This window comes from Larus michahellis, chromosome Z (genome assembly GCF_964199755.1).
Source record: "Larus michahellis chromosome Z, bLarMic1.1, whole genome shotgun sequence".
NCBI lineage: Eukaryota > Metazoa > Chordata > Aves > Charadriiformes > Laridae > Larus > Larus michahellis.
Window position 1 is genome coordinate 22983090 of NC_133930.1, and position 16496 is coordinate 22999585.

Sequence of the window (16496 nt, forward strand, 5' to 3'; positions counted from 1 at the left end):
TCTTTCACGCTTCCAGACATTTTTATTTTCAGAAGTGTTTTCTTTTAATAATATATAAAGAAAACACAGGAAATACCTAGTAAAGAGAGAACTCCAAAGGCAAGAACTAGTATCTGATATTGCTGCATATCTTATTCTAGAATTTGAAGACAGGAGCGGGACAGAAATACCGACAGTGAACTGAGAAAAATGAACCAGAGACCGAAAACAATGTTTTTAGCTTGTTTTATAGGAGTGAAAAAAATCCCAAACTGAATAACTGCATAGTATTAGACCAGACACATATGGAATTTAATTTAACAACGCCACAGGTGTGCGCAGACATCTAGCCTCTTCTTCTTGTCCCCAGCGGTAGCATCCAGAATGACTATCCACAGATGTTACAGTGCTTCATAAAGAAAGCAAGCACCTTTTGCTTTTTAGAGAGGCGGGTAAAGTAGATCAAGTGGGTTAAAAGAGATTTGCTGACAGTCACAAAAAACGGCTAGACTTCAGGGATTTTGGGCCCCAGTCTTATGTCATAGCCCTCTGGAAAACTCAGTCCCTAAAATTTTGTAAGCTCTTTCCACCAAAAGCTGGTAGAGAAGCAAGGGAAATGTGTTCAGACTGAGACTCATGTGGAATTATGTACTGAGCAAATGCGTAGAACTCTACTGTCACCAAAATAGTTCACCCTATGGCACTAAAACAGTCAGCTAAAACTTCTACAAAGCATCTGCATGATATGATTCAAACAGCAGGTCATTTGCAAGTAACACAAAGGCAACAGCTCTCATCTGCCAAACTAATAACTCTACTGTCCCTGTGCTGCTTTTATGGATAGAATCAGATCAGGAGGAGAAGAGCAGCCATTTAAAACGGAACCTAAGCAGGAGAAGGTAGATGCCAGAAGGCTATAAAAATTTCAAACCCATGGTACAGTCTTCTTTGGTGCGGGATATAGCCCTTTGCTGCTTGATTCAGATGTTCAGGAATAACTTGGATTCAGAGGATCTGCTAAACTGAATGCCTAGGTATTGTAGGAGCATTTTATATCCATAAAAACAGGGCTGGGCCAGAGTGGACAGGCTATGATTGTATTCCATTATATGAAAATATTTTTGAACTGTCTCTGTATCTTTGTGATTTTGTAAAAAGCGTACCCTTCAACTGTCTTAAAGGTTTCACTCGCAGAAATATTGCCAAGCTCACTAAGTCTCAAATGATTAGGACTCATAGGATTCAGAGTTGGATTTACCCCAAATGTATTTTAACAAGGGTTTCTACAACTCTGTAGAAATTTGATGACTTCATTAACATGCTCGACTCAGATAATTTTGACACATAACAGCATTTTCGTTATATCATCTTTACACCTCATTGTAACTAATAAATTACTGTTGACACATTGACATTTATGACAGGCAGTCAAGTGCTTGAAAAAATTGTAAGTCTTCATGATGACCCGTAACAATCTGACTAAAATGAACCCCAGAGAAAACTAAATTTATGATTATATTTTCATCTAGAATTTCCTCTGAAGAAGCAATGAACTGACAGTCTCTTCCAGTCAGATGATATTGCTTCTGCTTCTTGGTACAGAAATTGAAATAAGGGAATAAGTAAGGTTAAACACAATTTAATACACATTAATCTAGAAATAATTCAATCTTTTGTTCAAATATTTTTTTTAAACCTTAGGGTCTCTGTATTTGCACAGGAAAAAAAATGTCTTTTCAGTCCCTGAAAAAAATAAATGTTATCTCTGATACTGCATGGTTGGACTAATATAAATGACATGGACATAATACAGCTCCAGTTCTACGTTATTTGAGCAGTAGGGTTGCTGTGGCTATAGGCAATTTTAATAACTTCACTGGTTTTTCATAGGGCCATTCATATAGTCACTCATGTGGAAAAGCAATATGAAATCTGACAGGCAGGAGCTGTTTATGCTGGTCTACAATTATTTTAAGTCCATTGATTTCAGCAGAGTTACTCCTGATTTATTCCAGTTTTGGTTAGTGAAAAATCAGTCTTCATAAGTTTGCTGCAAGTGTACATATTTTCAGCAAGTTCAATAAATCTCTGTTATTGCAGAAACGCAAGTCACTGGAATCATATAAGTAAGCCAGATCTTGTTACCCATTATGGAAAAAATTGAAATTTGCTATCTTAATTTTTGAATTACTGCTTTGGGTGAAGCAATCAAATTATATGAACCTGGCTTGATGTCTGTAATAGACGATTATTTCTAATTAAGTAGCTCAGTCTTGTTTTAAAAGTTTATTAGAAAATGCAGCAAAAATTTTCGCTGAAAAATAATTTTTCTGAGGCACCACTACCAAAAAAGTAACAATACTGTGTGATAAAATAAATCCTTCTTTTTATCTGAAAAGTGACAGGAAGCCAGTTCTTTAATGAAAGCTGGTACCTTTTGCCTGTCACCAAGATGACCTCTTGTTCCATTATGCAGTTTAGCCTAAAGTCATGTAAATTTAGTTAAAAAACATACACTTTCATTACATCAGTACTATTCACCCTCACTGTACTTTTTAAGCATTTCACAATTCTTAATGTAGGTGAGGAAGTGGAAACTTTCCAGGGCTCAAATTCCAAAAACTATGGAGGAGATTGTGAAAATATCTACATGGTGGTCAACATATTTTGGCAAGTTCTCATAAGTTTGGGTTTCCTCTAAACATATGCACACTGTATAACCCCTGCATAGCACCAGTAGAACTAGGATGACAACCAACCAGCAGCTCCTTCTGGGAAGGACTCCACCTCTCCAATAGATATTGCCATTCACCAACAGGATGCCATTACTTCCCAATATGCTTGGACCTGAACTGGGTATCAAATAAGCTGTGTCTCTTCCACTTCTTTCCAGCACTACTCTGTGATCACCCTTTAAATGTGAGCCATCGCTAGCACCAAGTCTGAAGCAGGCAGTCAGATGTCATCATTTTCCTGCTGGCAGGCTTGTACACTGCAGCCTTCCACCCCAGGCAAGGTGGACTCTGCTCCTTGGTGAACAGTCCCACTGGCCAATGTGAAAGAGGGCACAAATTGCTTGGGTGGTGTTCAAAGTTTTTCAAAACTTGGTGGTGAGCAGGACCAGAGCTTTGGTGGGTCTGCCTGTAGACCTTTTGAGTTAGGAAGAGTGTGGGCCAGAACAGAGCCTCTCTAGACAGCCAAGAGGCACACCTCCAAGCCTGGTGAGCTAATCATGTTGTTCTATCAGTACAGTGAGAGGTCAGGGCAGGAGCATGACAGCCTCCTTATTCAAGGAGGTGTTGAAGATTTTGTGCAACAGAATTAAATTGCCTTGGGAGGCAGCCTTGAAGGATATAGGAGCCCAGGAAGGCTGGACATACTTCAAGAGAGAAGTCTTAAAGGCACAGGAGAAGGCTGTCCCCGTGTGCCGAAAAACAAGTAGTCGGGGAAGGAGACCGGCCTGGCTAAATAGGGACCTTTGGCTGGACCTCAAGAACAAAAGGAGAGTCTATGACCTTTGGAAGAGGGGGCAGGTCTCTCATGAAGACTATAAAGATGTAGTGAAGCTATGCAGGGAGAAAATTAGGAGAGCCAAAGCGCAGCTAGAGCTCAACCTAGCTACAGCTGTTAAGGATAACAAAAAATGTTTCTATAAATTCATTAACAACAAAAGCAGGATTAGGGACAATCTCCCTCCCTTATTGGATGCAGAGGGAAACATAGTCACGAAGGATGAGGAAAAGGCTGAGGTGCTCAACGCCTACTTTGCCTCAGTCTTTAGCAGTGGAACTAGCTGTTCCCTGGGCACCCAGCCTCATGAGCTGGGAGACAGGGAGGGGAACCTGGACGAGGTCATCACAATGAAAGAGGAAGTGATCAGTGACCTGCTACACCGCTTGGATGCACACAAGTCTATGGGACCGGCTGCGTTACATCCAAGAGTGCTGAAAGAGTTGGCAGACGTGCTCGCCAAGCCACTTTCCATTATCTACCTGAAGTCATGGCTAACTGGGGAGGTCCTAATGGACTGGAGGGTAGCAAATGTAGCACCCATCTACAAAAAAGGCAGAAAGGAGGATCCAGGAAACTATAGGCCTGTCAGTCTGACCTCGGTAGTAGGGAAGGTCATGGAGCAGATCATTTTCAGTGCCATTACAACTCATATAATGGACAAGCAGGGGATCAGGCCTAGTCAGCATGGGTTTATGAAAGGCAGGTCCTGCCTAATAAACCTGATCTCCTTCTATGACAAGATGACCCGATTATTGGATGAGGGAAAGGCTGTGGACATTGTCTACCTAGACTTTTGAAAAGCATTTGACACTGTCCCCCATGGGACATGTCCCCCCATTTCCACTGTCTCATGGAAAAACTGGCTGCTCATGGCCTGGATGAGCTTACGATCTGCTGGATCAAGCACTGGCTGGATGGGTGGTCCCAAAGAGTGGTGGTCAATGGAGTTAAATCCAGCTGGCAGCTGGTCACAAGTGGTGTCCCTCAGGGCTCAATGTTGGGACCATTTCTGTTTAACATCTTTATTGATGATCTTGTTAAGGACATAGAGTGTATCACCAGCAAGTTTGCAGATGACACGAAGCTAAGCAGGAGTGTTGATCTACATGAGGATAGGGAGGGTCTACAGAGAGACTTGGATAGATTGGACCGATGGGCCAATGCTAACGGTATGAGCTTCAACAAGGCCAAGCGCCAGGTTCTGCACTTGGGCCACAACAACCCCATGCATCGCCACAGGCTTGGGGAAGTGAGGCTGGAGAGCTGCCTGGCAGAAAAGGACCTGGGGGTTCTAATTGACAAGCGGCTGAACATGAGCCAGCAGTGTGCCCAGGTGGCCAAGAGGGCCAATGGCATCCTGGCTTGTATTAGAAATAGTGTGACCAGCAGAAGGAGGGAGGTGATTGTCCCCCTGTACTCAGCACTGGTGAGGCCACACCTTGAGTATTGTGTCCAGTTTTGGGCATCTCAGTATGAGAAAGATATGGAAGTGCCGGAGCGAGTGCAGAGGAGGGCAACGAAGCTGGTGAAGGGCCTGCAGAATAAATCTTACGAGGAGCAATTGAACGGGCTGGGACTGTTTAGTTTGAGGAAGAGGAGGCTGAGGGGAGACCTCATCTCACTCACTTGAAAGGACATTGTAGAGAGGTTGGCGCTGGTCTCTTCTCACAGGTAATTAGTGATAGATAAGAGGGAATGGCTTCAAGCTGCAGCAGGGTAGGTTTAGGCTGGACATTAGGAAAAAATTCTTCACAGAAAGAGTGGTCAGGCACTGGAATAGGCTGCCCAGGGAGGTGGTGGAGTCACCACACCTGAATGTGTTTAAGACTCGTTTAGATGTGGTGTTGGGGGATATGGTGTAGGGGAGAACTTTGTAGAGTGGGGTTGATGGTTGGACTCGATGATCCCAAGGGTCTTTTCCAACTGAAATGATTATATGATTCTATGATTCTATGCTATTGGATTGTAATGGCAGCCTTATGCATAGGTTAGAGGCTATGGCCATGAATTGTTTCAGTACATCTGCTGTCCACTGTGCGCTCTCCACCATGCTAGACAGCATCTGCTTTCTTATGTGTTTGGAAGGCACACCTTTGTCCCAGGTTTTGACAATCAAACCAGAAGGCAATAAGTAACATGAGCTGTGTAATTTCTGGATACTTCGCCAGTAGAAGATGAGGCTGCATAAGGTGTGCTGCCCCCTAGATGTTCAAAATTTTCTGAATATTGCAGAGAAAGATCACCACGTGTTACACCAAACCATGAAGAATTTCATGCAGAGGGAGGATGATTGAACAGAATTAATTCATTCAGTAACAAATACTTTAGAGTAATCACAAGCATTGGAAAGCATCATGCCACCAGGGCCTTTTGGCTGGGGAAAAGCAGCGGTGAAAGAAGTAGCTGGAAATCCTAACAGATGGAAATAAATCTGCAAGAGATCTCCACAGCCTGACCAGTGACGGCTGCACCACTCTGGTTCTGGTCAAGGTACAGACCAGAGGCTGCCATCACAAGCTCCCTTACTCTGACACTGAAGATACCTGTCTGGTCTTTCTGAAGGTCTGAATCAAAGGAAATTTGAAAAACAAAAGAGCTTTTCAGTGTGGGCCTATCAGAGCAGGCAAAGAAGACAGCAGAGGCTCCAATGCTCTCCTTCAGGTATTTTGTTTCATCTTTTTGGATTTTGTCCTTTGTGGAGTGGGAATGTGGGAGTGCCCTGATACCATTTCATATAGCTCATGAAAATGGAGATTTTGAATAAGTTTGTGGACAAGTATCCCAAAGTCTGAAAACATATGCTGGAACGGGATGGCAAAAGGAAAGTGCTCTCATTTTAGTTTACAGCTGAAGTACAAACAGTTGCTCTTGCTGAAGTGAATACTTTCTCAGTTACTAGAAGAGTCAAAAGCAGGACATATTTCTGGCTTTAGCCTTTCTTAATAATGTGCCAAAGATGCTTGAGGTTGGTACAGTGTGAAAGGGCTCTGAATAGGTGTCTGAGTACAGCATAAAAATATCTGCTGTTGCTTAAAACGTCTTCCTCAGGCAAACCTGAGCTTTGCATCAGTTACCTTGTTACTGCAGCCTCTGCAGCGTTCCTCTTTGCTGTGAGCTAGACTCCTTCTGATAAGCTACTTTGATTACAGATAGTGCTCTGCCCCCCTTCTAGCAGTCCTGCTACTGTCAAGATGGGCTCTGAGGTATTCTTGGACCAAGCGAGCAGGCAGGCGATTAACAGTCTGAAAACAGTTTCAGCTACCAGTTTAAACCAGGACATACTCCTCCCACTAGTGGGACTGCCCTCCAGTCTCTCAGTGCAGCAAGCAATCCCTGGACTACTGCTTACTTTAATGGCTTAATTTTCGCCTGCTGGTCTAGCAGGAGACCAATGCCCTCTGCTTGTACTGGGCAAAGGAAGAGGATTTTTATATTTTACAGCAATATCACCTATGTTTGTGCTTCGGTAAGTGGATTTGTCCCCTGCAATTATGTTCTCTGGGAAAGCTTTTAATTCTGTCATTCCCATCGCCCCTTCCACTTGCCCACAGGGTGCAGCTGCCGCACTCTGCAGCCTGCCTGCATGCAGGCTGTGCCCTCTGCCCGGTCCCACACGGTCTCTGACAAGAGAGAGACCACGCTTCCCCGTTATAATGTTGGAAGGGAAGGAAGGAGAATACCAGGAGGTGAGGGCTGGGGAAGGGTCCCCGGGGTCAGATGGAACTCAGGGAACAGGAGGTTTTGGGCCATTCTTCAAACTTGAAGAGAGTAACAAAGAATCTCAAGGCCTGGCAAAGGCAGAGTAGGCGACAGTCTCAGCCCTAGGAGAAGAAACTGTGCTGCCCATGTGCCCCACACTACCTAGCATGCTGAGACTGCCCCCACTGAATTCAAATGCTGGCCAGAAGCTCCATTTCTCCAGTCATCACTCACATAGCAATGGCATCAAGTTCTCCTTAGAAAAAAAGGGGATAGAAGGCGATAGAAGCTTAAAACTGGCTCATTAAAAATTAATTATTGAAGTGGTTAATTCCAAAATTGCAGCTACAGAAAATCTTGCTGAGTCCAGGACACTCTGGGAACATTAGCAGTTATTCTGCAGAACCGTGCTACCAAATTCTCTATGGCAAAGATGACACGCAAATTTCCAGCTATAAAATTAGGAGCCTGGAGCACCTGGCAGGTGAAGTTTCCACCAGAAAGTGTGGAAACCTGAGACATGCAGGTGATACTAAGGCACAGACTAGAGAAAGATATCTGGTTAGAGGGAGATTGTTGTCTTCCTGGATCATATCTCACCACAGAACTGAGAAACTGGAAGTCTTGGCTAGATTCAAAGCCTAGAAGCTAAACCTGGAGCCCTGCAGTGGAGAGGAGAGAAGCTTTGTGGCCTCTGCTGGGATTCAGATGCTTTGTGGTTTTAGGTCAGTACCTCCACATGGACTGCCCCAGGGCTAAGGACCCAAACCTTCCTGCTGTGCAAGGCAATCAGCTTACAGAAAGTCTTTTGCAGCAAGTAGCCCCAGAGTATGACATTTCTGTAGCACTGTGCAGGGCAGAGCTACACTGAAGCCATTGGCCTGGCATCCCAGCAGGTGTTGGTCTGCAGCAGCCAACAGAACTAGGCAAAAATGCAAGGAGTATTTTGGAAATGTCTTGTATTAGTATGTCTAAAATCTTCTCTTTGGCTCATAAACAAGGAAGAAGGTTTGGTTCCATTAAAAAAAAAATTACAATATCATAAAGTTATACAAACTTGAAATACCGGTTTCAGACAGCTCTGTATTCAGTGCTGGGATGACACATTGATTTCATATGGCCAAAGCTGGGCTTCCCTCAGTTTATAGGCGAGCATTCAAAGGTTCTCTATTCCAGTAAATACATATCCATGCACTAAGGTATCTATATTTTATGCTCAGACCTCATGGTCACAAAATACCAGTTTAGGCAGAATTTCATGTAAAAGAAATTTGGTGTTACAAAATGGTGAAAATCATGTCTTTTTAGTAGAGAGTAGAATGAATAAAATGGAGGTTGAATGCAGTAGAAAATCACCTTTTTATGGGAATTAAGTTCTCTTGCAGAAGACAGTAAGTATTAACTACTGTATGACATTAAGTTGCATTGATTTGGCATTTAAACATAAAGCAGAAAGAATTGTTTGTAGCACAACCTGCTCATAGAATAGTAATTTAGCTTATTCCATGACAGATTACATTGACTGTTATCTCCAGTCTCAGAAAATGGATTAAGTACTGCATCAAGTCTGGGTAATAACTTTCACTGTGGTCCCTCTGACTTGATGTGGTGCCTAAGGTCTTAAAGCAACAGGCAAAACCTGTTAGTCGCCGCAGTTTAGGCTAGCTTGAGCTACCAAATTAGCCATTGTATTTCTTCTGGCCCTTCAAAGACATCTTTAAATGTTTCATCAAGTCTGATATTAAGGCATGTTTAATTTCCTGATTTTGTATATTAAATGTATACAAACCATGGGCATCTTAATTAGAAAAAAAAATAAGATTTTTGCTTTCTCTTTTTTTTTTAAAATCAGGTAAATATCATCATGTAATAGAAGTGGAGAGCTAAGGCAAGAGTAATGTTGATGGTTTTATTTAAATTTGAGGTAATAGCTTTCTACTTGTCTGTCACTCTTCCCTGTGGGAATCAGGTTCACACTGGTCTGTCAAGGAAATCTTTTTAGTATCCATTAAGTTTTCCTGTGTGGAGTAAACCTTTGGAATTATTTTTTTTCATAAAGCTATTTGAAGGTACTTGCTAACAAGTCTATTTCCTTCTGATTTTATGTCTTATATAGAAGCTGACCTATTTCTGGCACCTATGAACCCCTGTGCCTCCGTTCCTCTGGACTGTTCCTGGCATGGCCAGTTCTGAAGCTGCACCCCAGCTCCACACCCAGAGAATCCTGCTAGGAACACATGTGGGGATGCCAAATGTTTTAAAATCAAAGTGCTGGAAATTCACTGACAATGAACCCTCAGTAAGTGAGATTTGAGTAGTAAGAACCTTTTGTCAGCTGAACAGTCAAGCCCAGAGCTAGAATTTGGAATGGGAGGGAGGTGGTAGGGAATACTGAAGGCACCCAGCAGAATGTGCATTAAACACCTTCCAGTTGGTCCGCTTACAAAACATTCAGTCTGCACCTAATCCATTTAAATTGCCTGAAAAGAAAATAAAACCCAGTTAGCTGTTTAATTTTACATTTTAATACCAAAATCTATATATCTTCACGGTGGATGACACTCTGTGGCCTCTCTTAAATTTCAGGCTTCAAACCGAAGTATCCCAGAATGAGTCTGTGTCAGAGTAAGGTTAGGACATTCATTTGGTCACCTTGCCTACATCTGTGTGACTAAGTAAAACCACTCAGGGACGATTTTGTGGTCCTGAGGTCATATGGCATGGACAGCTTGGGCTTGAACTGTTGCACGTTCTGAGCCCTGTCCCTTCCAAATGGCTGGGTCCAAACTGCTAGGAAGAATCCCTTGCACATGCTGTTGCTCAGCCTGGGCTTAGGCAATGAACGTGTGGGACAACCAGCACTAAAGTAGCCTCAGTGGCTTTGCCATGGGCAAATGGCAGGTTGGTGCTCAAGTTCTTGCCCTGGTCCTGTTTTGTTTAGTATTGTGACATACCCAGCTACCTACATATTTATATGTGTACTTACATGTATATATATCTGTACACATCGTGTATTGAGTATATACTAGAGTCTTTACGCTACAGTGCTTAATGAATACAATCCACTGCATTGCATTGGACTCAAAGGAGACTCCCTGATTTCACTGAACACATTTTGTCTCTGCATTGTGACAGTGAAATGTCGGTTCCTAAGAACTGGCAGTGCAGTGCACAAAATCCATACAGGAAAACTGAAAGTGTAAAGTACAGAACAATAGACACCTCGACCCATTGGAAGGTAGGATGGTGGTCCTGATGACACTTTGAGGTTCCTTCCTTGGCCCCTTTGCTCTGACCTACAGAGACAGAGTAAGAAAAAAATCAGTATCTGATCTTAAAGTTATCAGTCACTGAGGTTCACTCATAAATCACCCCAAAAAAATTATTGCTTGAAAATATGTTGTTAACAGCACTGGGAAACCATCACAGGAAAGTAATGTTTTATTCCCTTTTAAAATATGTCCTTTATAGTAAAGCAACAGAAGTCTTTTGCTTTGGGAGAACTGGCAGTTCCCAATTAAATGCAGACACTTTTCTGTCTGTCATTCTAAACAGTTAACAGCTATTTGCAAAGATTACTGGCTTTTCTTTATTCCAGAAATGCCAGTAATACATCTGTATCATCTGGGAGTTACTATTATTAATACTGAATCTTCCTACATAAAAGAAGTTTAAAAATTACTAGTATTTTTAACTTCAGCACATATGACTGTAAGATGGATAGCTAAGCCTACAAAAGCTATATTAGGAATATTTTTAAACAAACCTAAGCTAAATGAATTTGATATGGTGACTGTATACTTAGTCTTGAGAGACTGCGTGTAGGAATACAGTCTGCTGCTCCCTGCACCAGATCAAATTGGTGATCAAACTGATGCAGTAGAGCCAATTTTGCACACACATCCAATAAAACCATAATCTACACTCAATTAAGTCTACTTATTTCTACTTGATTCAAACACATGCATGTCTTATTTCCTGTGCAAATAAGACAGTTTGATCTTATTATTTTTAGCCCTGTAAAGCACCTGCTGACTTTCATAGGACGTTAGTTCTGCAGTTTGGAAATGGACCTCTTGAGGTCATCTTGTCCAATCTCCCACCCAAAGCAGGGCAGGCTTCAAAGTCAGGGCTGGCTTCAAGGATATATCGTGTTGTTCAGGGTCATATCCAGGTGAGTTCTGAACACCTCAAAGAATAATCAATATTTGAAGAGTCAGGGAATGAAAAGGAATCTTTTCAAAATTTTTCATTGCTGACCAATATTGTCCTTCTAGATGCAAATCCTTTGATGTCCGCCTTTTTATGCTCTTTTTATGACTTCTCCTTTCCCAACAGTTGAAGCGATAAGCTTTATATCACTGTCAGCTGTGTTATCTTGAGGTTTCTCTTTGGTAGTCATCATGTAGACTTGGTAGAGAAGATAATGACATGGAAAATACTTTAAAAGATGTTCTTTAAAAGTTATCCCTCCTCCATGGTAATAAAATGTACCACTGGAAAAAAAAAAGCAGAGGGGTTCTGTCCCTTTTTTGTATGTACTGTTTTGACCAGCACCCTTTGGCAAGTACATTTTCAGCAAATTTAGCTTATTTACATTCTGATAGTACATCCCAGTGCCTGACCTGCACCTTCTTCAGTGGGCAAGAAACATCAGCTTATGGGGAAATTGATGATCATGTTCTTAAAGGACTTTTGTTAGTTGATGTGTGTTTTTTTAATATTCACACCATCTACTTGATGTCATTTTGTTTTAGATACTGAGGTAGAAAAACAGTATGCATAAGTATTTCATGATACAAGAAAGAAATCCAAACTGGTAGGATCAATTTAATAGTAAACTTAGTGATTTCATCAGAGGCAAGAAAGACTGTTCAGTTAGTTAAAATAATTTGGAGGATGAATTTTTAACAATGCCCCATCCACCATGCTTGTGATCAGATTTTTCCATGAAAATCTAAATATTAAATAGAAGATGGCCTCTCTGCTATCTGGTGCTTTTGGACATATGCTGGATTTTCTGAATATTGGTGTTCTCTGTGCACTTACACCTCTCTTAATTACCCTGAGTAACAAAGATTTGAGTGAGATATATTTTTGCGGTTTGGCACTGCTATTTTACCTGTAGATTTTTTCAGGAATGTCCTTTTTAGTATTGAAATTTTTCAAGATGGATTTTGAAGATTTTTCTTATATCTTCAAGTTCTGGACATCTGGTAACTGTCAGCTGGGATGCTATTTCACACTCAGAATAGCTGTCTTCCTGGTGTATCGTTGGAAAGCCAGGATGCATCTGCTAAGCATGCACAGGTCAGGTGCTCAACACATCTGTGTGTCTGCACCCTGTGTGCTACGCCCAGCATTGCTCAGCAATAGGAGGGAACTGTGCTGTGGATGTGCTGCACAGCAGCTGTCAACATAATTCCCAGATAAACCTGTTTTCAGGAGACAAGCACTGTGCAGAATCCTCTGTTTTAGAAGGCTTTACCATTAACACAGCTACGTGTGTAAAACATTGCATCAGAAGACAAATGTAAACACAAATGAGAGAGAGATCCACGGCTTGAGGTTCTATCTGTTTCATACTGGTCCCAGCAAAGGCAAGAAGATAAAGAATTTCCTCATTAAATGCTCAGACAAGAAGGAGATGGGAATCGTTAGACTGAGGGGTTGGTCACTCTGCATTCCAGATCAGCTTCTAGAAGTGTGAATATTGTTGTGTGTCCTGGTACTCGAAGGACTCTCCTACACATAGGGACCAGGAAACTGATCTGTTTTTCAGGGTTTCTTTATACATCTGGTAATCTATATGGAAAATTTGGTCAACTCTGAACTATTTAATCCAAAATGTCTCCAAGCAGGTATTTATATCTGAATGAGGGTAATACCACTTCCAGTCATGTTCTGAAGGAAAGAACAACATAGACTTTGTTTGCAGAAAAGTAACTTAGATGCCCTGCTCCAGGAGCAGGTTGGGTGCTCCAAGTGCTGAGCAGGAGCAGACACCTCCCTGCTGAGTAAGGTGTCTTAGCCCCAAAGTAAGGCAGAGCTTGAGACAAAGGTTTGGTTTTTCCATTGACTATTGTCTTTCTACATTGCTCTCACTCAACGTATCAGTGGTCTCTTCACACACGTTGTAGACCCTAACTGTGTAATTCACACCACAGGCTTTGTTATGGAGGCCACACCAAGTCCTGGTGGATATAAACCCTTGTAGGCCAAACAGTGCAGGAAAGATACCACCAACTTAAAAGTAGGAGGCAATAAAGGCAGTGAGAAGAACTGGGTGGGGGACGCCAGGCAGCAAATCACAGTAACTCATGTGAAGACAGATAAGTTGTTTGATAATTTAACGTTCAAGGGATGAAAATATAGATACTGAAAGCCTCTGCCTTCGATTTCCTGTAGTCTTTACTACTGTGCAGTGTGGGTGTAAAATTAAATGCTTGTATTAAGTACAAAGAAAATCCTACTACGTACCATGTAGAATTTAGTCTTACAACATATGATATACCCTTTTTTCAACTACATTAGTGACTTTGCAGATGTCAGGCTTGGAAGAAGAGGTCTGAGCAAGTTGAAAAGGATGTGAGAAAAAGTGCATAAGGGACAGCAGGAAATGGTATGAATTACATACACACACACATTAAGTTTTTCGGTATCTTACATGGACAGTAGTGGAGCTCTGCTTGAACCGAAAGCAATATATTTATCCATAACACTCTTCAGAGTAGATGCAGTTAAAGCTATACTCAAGAATATATAGCAAAGCCTAGAGCATGTTGATGGCAGCTGCATCCAGCTGCTTGTTAGTGGAAACACAGAAGTAATGGGAAGCGTCTGAGATTGGTAAAAAAAAAAACAGGGTTCCTTCCCTTAGAAAAATAAAGCATCAAAGAATGCTTGCTCGGCAAGTAGATTTCTTTGCCAAATTCTCCCAAGCCTGGTGCTCTGCAGCTATTGCACTGTCTGCATTGCTTTCTTTCACCGTTAATGTATTAGCTACACCAACTGTCAGATGCAGCCAGGCCTTAGGAAAAATGGGATTTCTTCTGACAAGTGACTGAAGACCGCAAAGTGGAAACACCATCAGCAGTCACTAGTCCTAGGGGACAGGGCAGGAGTGAGAACTCAGGGCCGTTTTAACTAGAAAAAAAGATACAGTAAACCATCTGAGAGTAAAGAATTGTTCTACATTAGGTAAAATGGTATTTTAAAACAAGGCATTTCATCAAAACCACAGAAATTCAAATCCCTTTGTGTGACTGTGGTATGTATGCAGTGCTTTTAACAGACAGAAATAGATCTCCCTATACTACTCTATGTACGACATTTATGTGGCTGGAGAATTCTGGATTGATTTTGTAACTACCTGGCACAAGTAAAGGTAAGCAGAGAAGGCTCATAGTCTAGAAGATGCAGATTGCCCAAAGGAATACTCCATTAATACAAACTAGGAGTAAATTAATTACTGTAAACTGACCATATGAGTCACCATACTTGCCATCTCGGGTGTTTAGAAAAGCCCTTCCAGTTCTGCAACTTGAAGAAAAAGAGGAGGGAATACAGTCTAGACACTACAGCAAAAAGCTCAAGACAGATGGCTGTTCTACAACTTCTTTTTTTCTAGCTAGACTGAAGTTACAGTCAAAGAAGCGGGTCAAATTAATTACAGTTGTCAGAGAAAACCATTAGAGAAGAGTGTTTGCATGACAGCTCCAAGGTACTTCTTTAACTAGCCCCAACCACAGGGCATGCTTTGGGGTTGTTGGGATATAGTGCATTTCTGAACCATGTTCTTAAGGTTGTTCCAGCTATGAGTGACGAATGGAGAAGGACAGAAATTTGCTACAAAGCAGGAAGCACAGACGATGACTGTGAGGCCCAAATAGACCGTGTCTTTTGAAGGGCACGTTTTGTCCTTTCCATCATGCGCTGGCCATCTTTCTCTAGAGTCCTCTTGCTGATTCGTGAGGTGGTGTTTAGGAAAACTTCAACTACTGTTTATGATAGAAAAACAAGTGAGTGAGTTCAAACGTCAAAAAATATGAAACTTCTGCTATTTAAAAAAATAGGACTGAATTTACTAAATTAAGTGTTTGAAGAAGAGGATTTATAAACACTATCTTACGCTTCCACTCTCTGGAATTTCAGAAATCTCAGGAAGACAGACAAACTCCAATGGATACATTTGAATGAAAGGATTCAATAACAGTATTTGCATTTCACCTGTCCAAAGGGGATTAGATTTGAAGGCTGCTAAATAGAATAAAGGTGATTAAGACGAAAACCAGAGTGCCTCACCTTCTACCAGCACTTTGAGTATTAACAAGGCATATTTGCAGGGGCAGCTAGGCCAATGTTATTTAAATGAAGAAATCCTTACATGACAATTTTATTTCCAGTAACATATTGGCTCTAATGCTACAAACCAGGAAAGGATTTCAGTGCCAATTAAACATGGCACACATTTTGAAATACGAGATAGTAACGCTTGGACATTAGCCATAAGATTAAGAGCTTTTGAGCAGAGCTTTTTCAAACAGGTTGAAAAAAAAAATAAATATAGCTGTAAGGCTGAGGCATCATGTTCCATGTCAGCTAAAAGGAAATGTGCATGGACAAACCCTAACTTGTAGGAGTCTAAAAAGGAAGTGCTGACCCAAGTTTAACTATAGTGATGTAAATAATACTGCACTAATGTAGCATTACCATATGTATTATAATTCTGCAGCCACAGAATTTCTTGAAGAAAACAGCTGCAGTGCTGAAGTTTTAATCTTCTCAAATTACAAGGCAGAAAAATTACTCAGGCCTCACAATCTGAGTATCACAAAGGGAATGGTTATGAAGACTGTCATTATGATAACTGTTTGCTCTTTCTTTTTGCTAAAAAGATTTTTCATCCTGAAGTTTGGTTTTGATGTCTGCTTGTAATAGGTCATTGCTATATGTTTTCAAGTGCCCACCTATTCTTTTCAAAACAATTGCAAAATTCCTAAGGTTTGTGATAAAGAGAGAGGGCTTACGGGAGATAGTGCTGCTGGCTCAACTGATGAAAGATCTCCTGCTCAAAAGGAGATCAAAATACCTGTCCTCTGCATGTGCTTTCAGAGTAAAAATAAAAAAGAAAATGCTGATTAATCTTCACATATGCTAAGGGACGTGTGCATTCAGTAACGTGTTCCAGGGTCATCTGATTATCAGGTGATGGACACTTTGGAGAGATACTATGGTTTCCTTCTGACTGGGATACCCAGGTTTCTTATGAAGAAGCCAAAACCCAGAGGGATTCCTGGCTCTCA